This window comes from Halichondria panicea, chromosome 14 (assembly GCF_963675165.1).
Source record: "Halichondria panicea chromosome 14, odHalPani1.1, whole genome shotgun sequence".
Lineage (NCBI taxonomy): Eukaryota > Metazoa > Porifera > Demospongiae > Suberitida > Halichondriidae > Halichondria > Halichondria panicea.
The window spans coordinates 3,816,773-3,833,836 of NC_087390.1; the positions used below are offsets into that span (position 1 = coordinate 3,816,773).

At 41.2% G+C, this 17,064-nt stretch overlaps 3 long non-coding RNA genes across 4 annotated transcripts; 2 read left to right on the forward strand and 1 right to left on the reverse strand.

Moving 5' to 3' along the window:
• The first annotated feature begins 10,113 nt into the window (after positions 1-10,113).
• LOC135348157 (uncharacterized) lies at positions 10,114-10,815 on the forward strand. Its single transcript, XR_010398666.1, has 2 exons — positions 10,114-10,338; positions 10,629-10,815. It is a non-coding gene; the product is annotated as an uncharacterized LOC135348157 (long non-coding RNA).
• A 128-nt stretch (positions 10,816-10,943) lies between these two features.
• On the forward strand, positions 10,944-13,469 carry LOC135347198 (uncharacterized). The gene is made up of 3 exons (XR_010398313.1): positions 10,944-11,359; positions 13,191-13,326; positions 13,360-13,469. It is a non-coding gene; the product is annotated as an uncharacterized LOC135347198 (long non-coding RNA).
• LOC135347197 (uncharacterized) lies at positions 11,582-16,070 on the reverse strand. Of its 2 annotated transcripts, XR_010398311.1 has the most exons (5): positions 16,008-16,070; positions 12,746-13,978; positions 12,033-12,118; positions 11,926-11,991; positions 11,840-11,868 (listed from the first exon to the last, which is right to left on the reverse strand). It is a non-coding gene; the product is annotated as an uncharacterized LOC135347197 (long non-coding RNA). The 2 variants fall into 2 exon arrangements; XR_010398312.1 differs by lacking the exon at positions 11,926-11,991 and having other exon boundaries at positions 11,582-11,868.
• Positions 16,071-17,064: the final 994 nt, after the last annotated feature.

Genomic DNA, 17,064 nt, shown 5'->3' on the forward strand with positions numbered 1-17,064 from the left:
CAATAGTGACTTTTTTTGAGAAATTCTAATTCTGCGATACTACCTGTATAGAGGAAGAGCTGTAGAATCACGTGTCTAGAATTTTCCAAGCCACGTTGCTATGTTAAAATTTCATTAGCATCTTACCGCACGAGATTGTTTACTTGTGCCGATGTGCTTGAACAGCTTGAGCACAGCAATGGCGATGTCTCCTCTGGTGATGACAGTGCCTATGGATACCTCCCCAGCTTTATGCCAGACGCTGATGAACTGTGAGGACATCACGGACCTAGACGCTAGCGCTATAAAATGATAAAAACGGGTGAGCGTAATAACCGTGGTTGTTATGGCAACACATGTTGCACCATTTTATTCCTTGTTGTATGGGCGTATATAATTATGGTGCTCTGGAGAGACAATTAAGAATTCGACGGTTAAGTAGTCCTTAAGTAGTCCGAACGAGAAAACTAATTAGTGACCTTAGTTAAGTGCTTCAATCTTGCTTTTTCAATTCTAACACCTTCCTCTGGTTAGTGAGTTGCATGTGAAGGAGGCTACCAGATTCACGCAGTGGCGGATCCAGGAAAAATGATAGGGGGGTTCCAAACTACGAGCGCGAGCGCGCAGCGCTCCACTTCCGGTCACACGTGACTAGGGAAAATCCCATACTCAGCCAGCCCATAATAGACTTGCGTAGAGCTAGCTAGCTGAGCTAACCTGAACAGGCAGTTGGTGCATCAAAACAACAGGTACGATCATTGAATCAAATTACAATAGCTACAATAGCTACAAAACAGATAAATAGCTAGCTGGTACTGCTGAGTAGACTTTGCAGTTGTAACCACAGCATGCTCAGTGCACTTTAATTTGCAAGTTCAAATCTACATTCTACAACCATGACTTCAGCACAGCCTCAAAATGAAATCCGATGGAGAATGGTATATCAGTATTTTGGACTACAGCTAAGTTTCAAGAAAATTGCTCAAAATTTGAATGTTGATACCACCTTAGACTAATCAAACGATTTGAGGCAAGTGGTGACAAGCCTGGACATGATCACCATCTGAAGTGAGTTTTTGATTTTAGAGTTAGTGGCTGAACACCCTGGAATATACTATTACAAGACGAGGTTTTCAAGACAACTGGTACTCCATCTGTTCTTTTTTGCACAAGAATAGCTGGCCAACGCTCCAGGAGTGTTTACATGATGGATCTTTGTATCTTCGTATTTTTTCCCTGGTGTTCATTGACGAAAGTGGTTTCGATTGTCGAGATATCTTGCGCAAGTATTGTTATAGCATAGCTTTAGCTTAAGAGGTCAACCGTGCCAAGCTGTTAGTCATCTACATAGAGGAAAGCGATTGTCTGTAATTGCTGCAATGTGCACAGACGGTGCTCTAATCTTTGAGGGAGGGAGGAGTTAATGCTGAATGTTTCCAAACCTTTTTAGAAGTGGAACTAAGCAGTAAACTTCTGGAGTAAGTGTGCTTGTAATGGACAATGGACTATAACAACTAGTGTACTTTTTACCTCCCTATAGTCAAACCCAATATAAGAACTATTCTCAAAGGTTAAATACGTTATGAAGGGCAATGAGAACATTTTAAGGGATATGATTTAGAGACAAATATTTTGTGCGGAGTAACTTCAGAAGATTGTGTCAACTGGATTGATCATTCTGGATATTGAATGTATAATTAATTGAATGTATAATTATTAACAATTATTATTTACATCATGAACAGATTAAGTTCACGTAGCGATGACAAAATGCTTGCCTTCTGCTACCATCTTCATACAGACTGTGAAGTGTGCGTAGATCTTTACGCCTTAAATTCGCCTGATTATTTGGTGAGTAGGTCCTACTCATGGACATCGGCACACAACTGGGTTCTGATTAGGTGATCCCTTGAGTGCGCTAACAATAGCAGCGGCAGCACCTGCCACAACTTCCCCAACTGAGGGGTGTCTCTATTCACTGGACTGGACCACTGGACTGGACTACTGGACTCACCTTTGAACCCAATTTTTGATATATTTTGTGCAATTTTCATTTATATGAAGTGATCTATCAGACACCAAAATTTTTCTGTACTTCTGTTAGTTCACTTACAATGTCAGATAGAATTATTGAGGAAGGATTGAAGGATCCCCATCTAAGCCAGACACATTGGGGATTGCAGTGGTAGTAAACATTAGAGAATTTTTTTCGACTTCCTGTTGGTATAAACTCACTCCATTCTTGGTTAGGTGGCTTCAGATTCTTTTCGTACTGATTTTTACACCCAAAGCAACCCAAAGCATACTTTAATGTTTCCGTTCCATTTGAATGAGGTGGACCATATGGAGTGCTCGTATACCAGGCGAAAAATATGGAGATGGTGGATGGTACGGAGCGCTTAATCCACTTGTGAGTGCTCGATCCACCCCGAAAGTATGAAGTATGGATAAGATGGAGTGCTTGGTCCACTTGGAGTGCTTGATCCAATTGGACAGTATGGATAAGATGGAGTGCTTGATCCACTTGGACAGTATGGAGTGCTTGATCCACTGGAATGCTCGGTCCACTTGGACAGTACGGATATGGAAGTAAAGTGGTATGAAGGACTGCGGTATGAAGGACTGCTTTTATCTTGAAACGTGGCTCCTACTGAAATACTTTGCGTATTCGATTGTGTAACAGTCATTGGCACACGGGTACAAGTTTCATCATCGTGATTCTGCTTCCTCTTGCGAGGAGGAACACCACCTTTCCTGTCTCTTCCTTTTGGCATGTTTGTGGTGAGGCATGTTTGTGGTGACAAGGGATGGGTGGGGATGGGTGCCTTCTTTTTCTTCAAATACGAAATAAATTCTTGAAGTTTTCCATTAACATGTGCTACAGCTATGTGAACATAAACCAAAAGATTTCCAATTTGGGCAACTACTGTCACAATTAAAACCTCCTGCCTTGGTTGGTGTAACCATATGTGGTACCTTGGTACTGTAACTAAGCACCATTCTAGTCTCTGCACAGTGACCAGGTGCGGGGACTATTGCGTCTTGTTTGTGTATAAGTTCTGATGCTTTAGTAACAATTCCCTCAATACAAGGCAACGGCAGTTTAACCCTCTTCGCAATGGTTTCTGGGTCAACATTAAGAATAGGTGAAACAGGTGTCCGAGGGGTTATCGACGAACAGTTTTCCTGCCCTTCTGAAAGTGTTATCGAGTGTACTCTTGAAATATATTTTTGACGTTGTTGCATGCTCATGGTCAAAGGTAAAATTGTAAAAATTTGCTATAATAGAGTATCTACTATATACTTTTGTTCTATTACTTTTGTTCTATTAAAGAAAAATCTGGGAGTCCAGTAGTCAGTCCAGTCCAGTGGTCCAGTCCAGTGAATAGAACACCCCCAACTGAGTCTGCCTTTCGTGTGTCAGTACAACCAGTTATTAGCCGCTTTGACTGAATAAATTTCCCCCATAGCGAGGATCAGTCAGTGTAAGTGCCAAGTGCCTAATTTAAGTTTGCCCATGATTTCCAGCAATTCATCACTTTCTCTGACGGCGTAGAGGTACTCTTTCACTTTCGAGGTCGAGGTGGCTGCTCTTGGTCACTATCAATCACACCATAGAATAATCTCAGCACCATACATATATAGTACATCGCAACTAAGTCTTCTCGTGCAAACACGGGTTGTATCTTTCAATTTTAGTTTAAGTTCTGAAACGGTTTCAAATCTGGAACTGACTTGATGCCATGTTAACAATATGAAATCACAATATGAAATCACAAACAATATGAAATCACACTTTAACTTTGTAGCCTGCACAGGCACCTGTACCTGGCTTGAAGGATTTCTGCTCATAATGAAAAAAATAACAGCTAATTTATAACCAGGCAGTATATATAGTACGGCGATATAGTACAAACTGTTAACTTACTGCATTCCAAGGAGCAAGTTACTATCAACTCACTGCATGCGGTTACCAGTTTATCACTGAGCATGAACAATATATAAAGCACAATGTGTTTCCTGCATGACAGCTATACCTCACCTGGGCAAGGGCCTACACTCACAAGATGGAACACCTTCTCGGTAGCAGTCCTCAAGGAACGTCAAGTACGTCAACACCACCTCCACCCCACTTGGGGAGTAACTGATGTTGCCCATGAACTGATGTTGCCCATGAACAAGGATTTTAACCAGGCTGCAAAGCAAGGATAATGTTTCAGCAGTGGACTGGAGTCCTTCTCGCTGAAGAGGGTCCTGTCCTCTTTTAGTTGATCAATTTGTGCCTTGCTTGGCTGTAACAATTCCTCTCTGGTCACTCAACTGCACCTGGGAAGGTCGCTACGCGAATCTACACAAAATTCAATGAATCACACAGATACCTGAATGGCAGTCTCTCGGACGGGTATATCACTGCCACCAACCATGTACTTGTACACTCTAGGGTGAAAGTAGGGGAAACCACAGCCACCCTGGACCAGGCAGATTGACGTTCTATCTTCAGAAACTCTTTGTTCTAAAGGTGAAAATGAGCACTACATAACACGAGATACATGTACCTGCAAAGCGACGTATCTAGTCCTGACCCCAGACGCAAAGAGCCGACCCTCTCCATCTTCTCCAGGCTCACTCAACCTCAACCTGTATACAATGGATCCTGCCAAATTACACTCATGAATTTTCAAAATGTTCAAAATGTCAATGCAGTGAACCGGTTTTTCCCATAAATGGATTACTGTACACATACAGACATGGATGATGAAAAAAGTTACACTCACAAATTTTGCGCAGATGGTACAGAGAACGAGTTCTGACATAGTTCTGACATAGTTCGGAGTGGCTAATATTCGTTTGGACCAACCCTTCGTGCCATTTTGATTTTTTTGCATGAAAAACCGAGCAGAAAATTTGGCAATTGTTTGAAATGTTTGATGCTCGCAAAACATTCGGTAGGTTATTTTTCAGATGCCTTTCAGCCTTGGAATTGTTGAACCGTCATTTGATGTAGACATGCATGCACAACCTGAGTGGCACTTGAACTTGTTTTGACACATTTGAGGGCATACCAGTGGGTGCAAAACGTGCCCCAACGGGAGGGGGGGGGATCTGGGGCACTCCCCCAGACCCAGAAAATGTTTGTTATTACATGCTCTGAGATTGTTCTAACGCAATAAGAATCTGCCTATGAAAATGCATAGGTGCGGGACAGTCACGGGGCTCTGTCCTGTTTACCTTGCTTTACCTGAAATGTCCCTGATTTTCAAGGTTGCTGCTGGGATAATACAGTTCAAAGAAGCTCAAAAATACTGAAGCTATGGCTTGAAAGCTTAAATCATGAACAGAATTCAGTTTCTTTCACTATGTTCTTGCACTCTGTCCGTCTATCCTATGATCAAAACATTGATTAGAAAAGAGGGGTAGGGGTAGGGCTGCTGAACTGTGGGGCAAGTTTTTGTGGGTGGGGTGCAGAAAGCAACTGGAAAATTTTCTTTGGAGGTTGGCACCTATGAAAATGCATTGCTTTAAGTTGTGACAATTAAATCATGCAGCTGCTAACCAAGTTCTGCCACTTGCAAGCAGTGCTGCTCTGCTGCTAAACAGTCTATGGGGGGGGGGGGACCTTGGTCTTGCGCATGTGCACTGGATGCGGATGCGAATGAATATTTGGAGGTGGAGCTAGCTAGTTGGAGGTGGAGTTTTGAGTTGATCGCAACTATATTATTTATTATAGTTATTATAATTATAGTCACTATCATTTACCGTAATTGATGTACAGCGCCACGTCAGCATCAGCATCAGCATAATATTTAGGTCCTAAAAAAGCGCCAACCGTTATTGAAATTATTTTTTTCTGGCACTTATAAACATCCTACTACCCATAGCTATATACAGTCAATGAACGTTGTCCACTCAGCTCTCAACGGTGCAGTGAAACTGAGCTAGACCACGCCCATTTTCTGTACAAATTCTATACTAGTTGTTGAACATAATAATTTAGGCGCCAGCTTGGGTTCACGCCAGCTTGGGTTCAACGCAATTTTTTGCAGAAGTGAAATTAATTTTTTCTGGCGCTGTAATTACATCAATTACGGTAGTAAAAGGAGCAGAATCTGAGGCACCTTCTGCACCCCTCTGGCTACGCCACTGCCCGGTATTAATGAGTGATTGACATTCAAGCTATCACACGCTACTGCATCACCACCTTACCTTCACCATTCTGAGACCGCATCCGTCACCACCCTCACTTCAATAAAACAAGGTGTGCCATACTGCGCCGCGAGGGGACCAAGGACTGCCAAGAGTGTTCTGAAGAGGGCAGTTGACCAAGAAAACTCCTAATAATACAAACCGAACGAGTTTGGAGTATTTTTCTGACTCTGGCCTCTTGTATCATTGCCTCCTCTGCACACCTGACACTGATTGGTGGCAAGTCATCGTCGCTGGAGTCAGACAGGTCATGTCAGGTCTCTTCCATGAGAAAATAATCAAGATTGTGAGGCTCCAGGGAACACGAAACTCATTATAGTAGCTGATGCATACCTCGACAAACGCTCGCATTCCTCTAAGTGTTCCGATAACCTTGAAATGTCGATACTCTGGTGGGAATCAAACACGTGTTCAACACATAGCAAGCCTTTTTGACAGACAAATCAAGAATGTAGCCCACACACAACTATCTATGTTACCTATGTTACCTTACCCCAGACGGAAGTTCAGTTACTGGAGACAGGTCTAAGACTTTCTCAATAATAGGTCCGGGTGTTCCCAACTCTTGGGGACGACAATGGTTCCAGAGACCGTGTGTTTGCCCGGCACTCCGGCACTGCACTCCGGCACTCCACAATTCTCAAGTTTGGAGACCAGGAAGAGGCGGAAAGCAGCATAATCGTGTACTAATAATCGTTAATCGTGTATAGTACAGGACTTTGCCTGCGGTATCTTTCTCGGCGTCAGTGGTGGGGATGGTGTCCTGGCCTCTCTGGTCTAAGCACACAAATTTGTGTGACCATGAAACGACTGCCCTCTTCGGTGGTGGCTTACTCCGGAAAAGGCCCCTTACGTCCGACACAGCACACACCTCTACCTAGATGCACTTACACGTGGGGCTGTGTTTGGCGACCAGGATAAGTATCTCTGTGTCTGGGTTAGGCACTGATAAGATTCATTGCCTACATTTTATGTAGATGATGTAGTGTTAATGAGATTCATAATGTTTATTAATGTTATTCATTGCACATGACGTCATAAGGTCAATGTATTTGCTTAGTATTATAGATTATCTTTGGCAACAAATACGGCGGACTTAAACAAGGTAAGAGTATGTTGTTATGATTATGTTTCCTTGATGGGAAGTTCTTAGCTCTGACAGCTATTTTGTGTATCTTGAGCATCTGATGCCGGTGGTGGTTGGTCTGGGCTCGGTAATAGGTGCTTTCTATGCATGTGCTTTTCTTTTCCTGCATTCTAAATGCTCAGAACAAAGAAAATCAATAGGTGTTATGTACTCTGCTGCATCTGCGTGGTTGTCTATCCACCGAGTACATTCCAGAAGTGCTTATAATAAAATTCTTTGCTGCAGACATAACTGCCAGCATGCTTTTAAGCCTGAAAATTGTGTTTTTGTACTAAATGTTTGATTGCCAGCAGGAGGGATTGGGAAGACCTTCATCGTGAATGTCGGTCCGTATGTTGAAGAAGTTGGGCGAGCAAGCAAGGCAAGAACTCTACGACAAGGGCTGCATTGCTGATCTTTAGTTCATCTTTTGGAACTAAAGGGTGATTGGAACCAACAACAAATTTTTGAGACATTAGAGTGACATTAGAGTGTACCTTTGCAATTGAACTTCAAAAATATTAATTGATTGATTGATTGATTGATTGATCACCGTGTGTGATTTGTGTTGAAAAAACCCAATGTTCCATGAGTGGGCCACAACGATAGCGTGTACCTATGTTTCGAGCTCTGAAAATGAGGTGTCATACAGCCCCCCCCCCTAAAATTTGCATTCAAGTACTAGTTGTAGTGTCCAGGGTTCTGCCTACAGTAGGGTTCTGCCTACAGTGGTCGTTTAGGTAACTACCACCTCTAGATATTTTTTGACCACTGCTCTGGCTAGCTTTAACTGCCACCAAATCAGTTAATTGACTAGCTGCAGTATAGTATGGCAGTGCTGCAGCTAGCTATACTAGAGCTCAAAATATAGCTGGCAATTTTACATACTAACAGACTATTGAGTTGATACTTTTTTTAGCAACATTTCTGATTACTTTTCAGTTTTCCCTTTACTTTTCCCCTCTACCTCTCTACCTGTATGTTACTTTACTTTATATAACACAATAATTCCATGCAGGCATCCATGTTCCCTACAACACCAATGTTGTCTACTTGTGCTAGATGTAAATCGTGATGTTTGGATTAATTATTTGGATTAATGCAAATAGGGACTAGAATTGAAGCAATGAAAAACAATCCAAATATACAAAACCCAACCCGGTTTTTATCTAAAAATGCTCTATACAGTATTAAGTATAATTGTCAGAAAAATGAAATTCAGAACTGTGCATAAGCACACACAACTGCATCTGAAAATTAGCTATACACTATACTATATATTTACCATCTGAATTCAATTGGTTGCTAAAATGGATTTGAAAATGAAAAATGAAAGCTTAGCTAGCTATATAATAAAAAAGTTCCCGTTAAATGCGCCGCAAAACGAACGCATTGAGCGAACGCATTGAATTATGCTTCCGTTTTACCGTTTTAACGCATTAGGCTAAATAACTGAGTAAGCGGTTTCTTATCGTTTGTTTAGCTATACACAGTATCCATAGTATGTAGCCAATGCCTCTTCGACAGTTAACAATGCATTGCCATCTAGTGTAATAAAGAAGGACAATCTAGTTCCTGTCACGAGATAATTAGTGCTGTATAAATAGTAACTATGTCAATACAAATTGCAAATTCCGGAGTAGGTATGAAGAGGGATAGATAATGTATTGCTACTGCCACGGAAGGGACCAAAGAGTAACTAGCAAAGCTAGGGTGCAAAAAGCAATAACAATATTCACGCATTTATTTCACCTCTTGTGTTCCTGCAAGCCTAGTTTATGATTGTAAGTTTATGATTGTAATAGCTATACTTTTGACACAAAAACAATATCATCAACACAATATCATCAACAGCACTCTGGAATTGTAACTTTAGACACAGACAGTGTTTGTGCAGCCATCACTGAATAAAGTGGGCGTTGTCATGTGACAATTAATTATTGTGTAATTTTCGCGCTATGCGCATGCGCTATCATGTCAACAATCAAGCACTAGCACTCCATCCCAGTATATCCATCCCAGTAGTAATTATTGTCAATAAGAATTAAGAATTAATAAATAATGCTATTTATTATAGGCTCAACCGGCCAGTCTTTCTCGAGGGATATCGTCACTGTACTGGTAAGTTGCTGTAGAAAGTGATTATATATAGTACATTTATATATAGTACACAGGTATTACATGATACAGTGATGTAGGACACATTAAATATTATAGGATCACTAACGGTGTTCGCCTCCAACTTTTAATTGCTTCCGGAAGCGGGAGCGTAGCTTCATTGCATACTCTGCTAAATGACCTTTGACCTCGGTGCATACTGCCGGGATATTCGCTCACACATGGCATTCTGAGATCTTTGATAATCCATCCATCCATCCACTCTATCAGTATGTCTATATTGAGCATGTCAACAGAGGTGGGACAGGGGGTATTATCAGTTATCTTAGGGGTAAAGGACTGCTTGCAACTACCTGCGACTTAGCCTCGATTCCAGGCCGCTGAGAAAGGCGGCCTGGTATACACTGTTTATGCATGCGCCAGAATTACCAAGAATCTTGGTAATCGTAAATTGTAGTATATTTATCAGTATTCTTATTCCGCATTTAGTTGTAAAACATTGATATCCGTTTCATTTATAATGATGTCATTGAAAAAAGAAATCTAGTCCAAGTTGTGTAATGGCTGCTACCTTCTCTTCTGCTCTCGCGTACAAGTTATCCTGTGTTGGAAAACCAGGTCTAGTCTTGAAAGACAAGCAGCTGGAGGTGTTGAAGTGTCTGTACGGTACCGTACCGACCGGCTATGGCAAGTCCCAGAGCAAGTCCATCTGCTTTCCAGACACCTTGATTGATGTGAAGCTTGACAGGACCAGTGCACCTCTCTCTGAAAGAAGTGTTGTGATGGTGATTTCTCCTCTTGTTTCTCTGAGTGAAGCCATCTTCAAAGTGTTAGTGTGTCTGTTCGACGTTCAGTGCCATTCTCTCTGGAAGGAAGTATTGTTGTGACATTTGCCGAAAATTGGTCACAGAGTAAGTACGTGGTATCTGATCCGAGAACTGTGTGGCCTGAATGTGTCTACAATCCGAGGGACTTGTGTGTATCCGATCTGTATCCGATCCGAGGGACTTGTTGCTTGAGTGTGTATCCGGACTTGTTGCTTGAGTGTGTATTAATAGTGTGTATTAATGGATAGTGCTTCAATGGATAGTGCTTCAAATAGTGCTTCAATGGTAAATCTATTGTGTGAATCAATAAGTAGTCCTCACATTATGTTACGTCACAGCCACTGTACTTATCCACATTTATTTTTTACCCACAGGTTTAACTAATTTCTTATGAGATTAACTTGTCGCCTGAGTGTGTATCCGATCCGAGCCTCAAGTTAATGAATAAATCTACAGAGCTGATGTTTTACTTAGCTGTCTCTGTCTACAGTATATACAGAGAGGTAGCCTCTCCTTTTTCTTTTTTCTGTTCTTTATCACAATAAGATAAAATAAGATAAAATACTGTTTTAACGTTCAATGAGATAAAATACGGTGAATAATAAATTAATTGTCCACCCACGTGCCAACAGTAAATACCAGGCCCACTATTCAAGGGGCTGCAGTCGAGGCTACCTGCGACTGTACAAGGTAGGTATAATTATTATATTAATAATAAGCATTATAATAAAGGAAAAATAGGTGTGATCAAAATAATAAACAAAAATAGCCAATGACCGAACGGCGAAGGTCTTCAGCAGGGTAGGATGGCGTCTGTTGGTCCTGCAAACAATGTAAGACCACCAGGAGCATCAGACACCTCAGTTTCTTCTCTAAGAGTAGGATTACTCTCCAACAGTGGTTGGTAGCCATTTTGTGGTGGTCCAGAGAATACCCTGTGACAGACATGGCAATGGAGGCTGAGGTGAGACCATCCACGGGGTGTGATATATACCAATGGCTCAGGGAGGTATGCTCAGCAAAGCTAATCGCAACTGTTATCCGTCTTGGAGGAGCTGGTGTTATTGTTCAGATCGATGAAAGTCTGTTCCGACACAAACCTAAGGTAATATTGTGCTCACAATAATATTGTAAACACTTAAACGAGCATGTTGGCTATAATTACCGGATTAGCAACTTCCGGATCCCGGAGCGAGTTTTGAGTATAAAAAGAGCTGCCGTGGGCGCGACCTTTGACCCCAAAATTTTCATTCAAGCCTTAGTAACGAGCTGTTTTTTTCTCTTGCGCAAAAGCGCTCAGAACCCACTCACTACTACACACTGTGAACACTAAAAAATATACACAAAGGGAAGGGAAATACATTCTTGGTAGTTTTTCTTTTTTACCAGAAGCAGAAACAAAAAAACAAAAAAATAAAATGATTATCATAATGGCTGACAAAATACTTTATGAATAGATACAGCAAAAGGCTATGCACAATAAAGGAGCTCCAGGTCAGCTACAGTGAGCGTACTCCAGGGAACGTTGTGGAAGAGTTAGGAAGCTTGCTTTCTTGAGCATTGAAAATATGCCATTGTGGAAATTCATCGTGGAAATTCATCGAAAGTTCGATTCTGAAAAAGAATTTATATGAATATCAGTACATCTATATCAAACAAATTTTTTACTACCATTTTAATAGGGCAAGTGGAGTGCATGCCACCAGACAGTGAGGCTCTCCTCTCCCCAGCAAAGAGCTAGGGGATAATTGCTAGATACACTGAGAAGTAATACTTACATTTTCTACATAGGTTGATGGTGTACCCAGGGAGACTGTCAACAAGCAAAGGCAGTCGCAGTCCTTCAAAGCGTCTTCAACGCGACCTGAGAAAAAAATGAATGTTACTGAAAGGGTGATGATGTCTCGGTGTAGGCAATGAAGCTACATGCAGTACCATTATTAATGAATACACTGTACATATAATTTACATTTTAGATGGATTCATCGGCCCTGGCGGATAATACTTAATTTTTTTTATTTTACTTTATTCTCTCGTTGTTCCCCTATTTTGCTACACACAAGTTGTACTAGCTTTCAAAGTAAGCAAACATAATCATAAGCATTATTTTGCAAACCCAACTAATTGCAATTCAAGAAAATTAATAATTATGATTAGCAGCCTACAATAATTATACAGAAACTCTTCATTATCATCGAGCAGCTGTAACAGTCGATCTACACACACACAGACACACTACCGTATATCTTGCGCATGCCCCCTTGCGCATGCCCAACTGAGGCATAATGACTGTATATATGAATGAGAATGAACGAACAAACTGCAAATAGATATTATACAAAGGTCCTTCCCTACAGACTTTCAACTCTCCTGTTCGTACTACTTTATCCGTAAAATGAAATGCAAATGTTAAAAAGCGTTCGCAGGTTAATGAAGTCACATTACTTTATACTAGACTACTAAGTTTACTATAGACCTATGGACTACTTACTTGAGTTATTTATGTCCACATCAGCATCAGTTTGTCAGATCCTCATGCTGGGCCAATAAATGTCTGGCAGCAAGACAACGCTTAGCACTGTCAATTAAACCTACAAAGACTTGCTTGGTATCTTCAGTCTCGAACTTTAGCTCCTGTGGAACCCCCAGTAGGAGGTTGAGAACAGACTTCTTCATGCGCATGCTTCTTGAAATAAACTTTTGACAGCCATTTTTTGTTTTTAGTTTGTGTCTACTATCTTGTGAGAGAGCGGAAGAAGGCGTATCAAAAGAAGAATGTAAAAATGTAAAGAATGTGCATTATAACTGTCAAGGGCGTCTTTTTGCAAGACTCAAGAATATTCATTGTTGCCATTTTGTCATTTTTTGGTTGCTTCCGGTCGGAGCTGCCCACGGCACGCCCTTTTATAGTCAGCATGCTCGTTTAAACACAATAGGGTGGACGGGGTAGGCGACCCAGGAGTGACTTGTGGGTGTTTGGGTTGGCTGACACGTCAACAACCCCTGCCACTGGCTTTGTCCAGTTAGTGGCAGATAGAAGAGCAGTCACTCTTGCCTATAATACAGGCACATGTACAACCAGGCATAGTGATACATTCTGCACAGTGATACATTCTGACTGTTGGGCCGCTTACAATAATGTAGCATCGTTGCCAAATGTTGCATCCCATGGCACCGTCAACCACAGTATTGAGTTTGTGAACAGCGTCACAGGGTTACACACAAAACATTGAGAGCTATTGGAATAGGATCAAGCTGAAGAGGATGCGGGGGGTGACAGAACAACAGTTGCCATCATACCTTGACGAGTTCATGTGGAGAGAGCGTTCATGTGGAGAGAGCGTTCATGTGGAGAGAGCGACTGTCAACCCCTCAATCGAAACAAGCTGCATTTACCCAAGTAATGGCTGACATCGCCACACAGTATCCAGTCTAAGCCAAAATCATATATCCGTCCATCCATCAATCATGATTGTATTATTCACTCGATTAACTCTTCATTGTTTTCATCCATCCAGGAACATCAGTATCATATCACTTTCCCTTGTTTTGGTCAAAGGTCATTTAGCTACTACGGTTAGTAGAGTATGCAATGAAGCTACGCCCCCGCTTCCGGAAGCAATTAAAAGTTGGAGGCGAACACCGTTAGTGATCCATATTAATTTATTATAGTTCCATTCCACATATACACGGGAGCATCACTCTAAGGCAGGTCCAGTATAACCTGTATGTTTGCATGTGTTAGGAAATAATAATAGCTGTTATAAATATATACATGTACATTTATTATGCAAATTAATTTGAACAGGAATACAATTTGAACAGGAATGCAAAACTAAGACAGAAACTAAGACAGGAAAACAAATTCCTAGCATCCAGTCAATCATAGAACAGCCGGAAATTTATATGATTGCTCCAAGCAGCTCATCACCAGGATCTTAGCATACCGGGGTAGATCAAGCTTAGGTTTTTTTGTGGAGACAAACCTGCTCAACAATTTGAGCGAGGAACACAAGCTGCGGACACTATGATGCCAGATCTCCCCCATGCACTTCGGCGGTCGCTAACAGCCCTAGTGCTAGCAGGCCGGTGTACTGAAGCCTTCGAGACATAAAAGACACATAACTACAACATTGTTAGGAGCACCCAACCCTTCCACACTAAACCTTACACAACCACTTTCAAAACTCAACACTTCCAACTCCCTCTATCAATCCCTCTATCAAGATATATGTGACAGTGACAGGCTCTGGGAAAACCAGACATTTGGAGCAGACTAAAATTTTGGTGATTAATGTACCAAGTGATAGAACAGAGCATTGCCTGATATGCTTAGTATGCTTAGTGTTCAAATACCTAATTTTATACCCGAGTTATGCGCGTTAGAAGCGCGTTAGAAACTCGAAGCCGTAAAATGTAGTATCGACCTCTCAAAGATTGCTCAATTAGGAAAAATAAGGTAATTTAGAGCATCAAATTTTACGGAGAGGTAGTAGAAGGACTGTTGTAGATACTTATACATTTTATTTGAGATTTTACACTTTATTTTTTTTGAGATTTTTATTTTATTTTTTTATAGCTCAATACTAAATTCTACTCCAAATGTCTGGTTTTCCCAGAGCCTGTCACATATGATGTCTACATATGATGTCTACGGGGAGATTACAAAGGGACAAGAACTTTTAAACCTAACGAGCACCAGCAAATGAAGAAGAATTTGAAAACATTGCTCAATCAGCTACTGCACATCAGCTACTGCACATCACCAAACTTTGGCAATTGTTGGGTAATAATTTGTCACAGGTTCCCGATGAACGCATAGCCAACGTGACCCGTGATAGTACAACCCACTTGTGACAGTGCATTATTAACCAGCACCGAGGAGTCAATGTATAAATTACAAACCAAAGCAGCTAAACTGATTGAGAAAATTACAGGATACACAAAAAACCCTCTGAAGAACAGAAAGAAGAATACTCCTAGACAAAGTTCATCAGCCAAACAGAGTGTGAAAGAGTTCGAACCTACTACAAACTACAAGCAACTACGTAAACGAATGGACTTGGCCAAATACATATGGTCCACATTCATTTAGTTAGTTATAGCTAGGTTAGTTATAGCTAGTTTACAATTTTGCTTATCAATTAACTCATTTGTTGCGGTGCTGTTTTTTTCATACATGTATGCACGCGCCTTAAAAATAAAAAATTCAAATACAACGCATCTCACATGACTACATAACGAGTGATAATTACATAACTCCAAAATAATGCTAGTGGCTTTCAATAATAATTATAACCACCATGTAATGGAGGCCGGTATATATTCTAGTGCTCTCAAGCCTCGTGTAACAGTTGTATACCTGGATCTCCACACCTAAGTAGTGTGTTCTAAATAATGCCAAGGGCGTAGAGAGGGCATGCAGTTCAAACGTGGGCATATGAATGTGCATGAAATGCTAAAAATAGAAATTTCTATTTTTAGCACTTCATGCAAAGCACACATACTTCACATACTTCCGCCCACGTTTGAACTCTGCTAGCTACGTGTACTGATAGGAAGTTGCATGCCCTCTCTTCTTTTATACGCCCTTGATAAATAAACTGTGTCGTCGTCGTTACAACCCAAACATGAATGGCAGCTGACCTGGTACGCGTACATCATAAAGGGAAAATTCTGTGTAGGTGCTGTATTCAGTGTGCATAATTCTCCCTTATACTTGGGTGTCCTATACACCATGCCCTACTGCTCACCTCCATAAATTATCGTGTTAGCAGCTCGTTGTTGGAAAACTGGACCTACAAAAACTGGACCTACAAAAACAATAATTTAATTGCTAGCTATAATGTATGGAGAGATAGATCTAGACTCAGGCGCACATAGGCAAATGATTAATAATAGCAGTAGATTGTTGTATTGAGCACTCGAGTCTAGATTACCTTACACACACTAGATCTAGCCTCTAGAGACAGCTAGGATCAGAGTAGGCAGGCTGGCCTCTTCACACAGGAACAAAAATGTGCATGCGTGCATTGCGTGCGTCAACTGGATGCGTGCGTCAACTGGATGTGATAATAAAAGTGCGATCACATAAGTGCGATCACATGAGCTAAACCATCACATGAGCTAAACCAAACCACACACGTGGGCGGAAACCATATGGGCGGAGCTTCCTTTCCAAAGTCAGCAATAATTGAAAGTTAATGCACCTGAGCACCTTCCGTGTGTCTCAGAATATGAATATGTATTATTTAGCTATATGTGTGCGCTGTGCAACACTGTAACTCGTAACGGGTAAGATACAGCATGCACGTTAACCGTATGATAATCTCACTTCCTGATCAACCTGAGATACGGTATGCATTCGAAGTGGAACTGTGCACCTGATATTGATATGAGGCTGTGTTCAAGATTAACCATTCGAAACTCAAAATTGGAAATCGTTGGAACGGAACTGTGCACCTGATATGAGCATCAACTGTATCAACAGGCTGTGTTCAAAGTATCAGACCGCTCTCACAACTTTTCAAAAAACTTGTAAAAAAATTAACCAAACTCAAAATTGTGGAAATCGTTGGAACGGTGGAACGGACCAGGCTGTGTGTATCAACAGGACCGTTCCTTTTCCTTTCAAAAAACTTGTAAAGGAAATCGTTGCAACGGAACTGTGCACCTGATATGAGCGTCAACAGGCTAACTGTTCCCACAACTTTTAAAAAAATTGGAAATCGTTGGAACGGCTGTGTTCAAAGTTTCAGACCGTTCCCACAACGTTGTAAAAAATTCGAAACTCAAAATTGGAAATCGTTG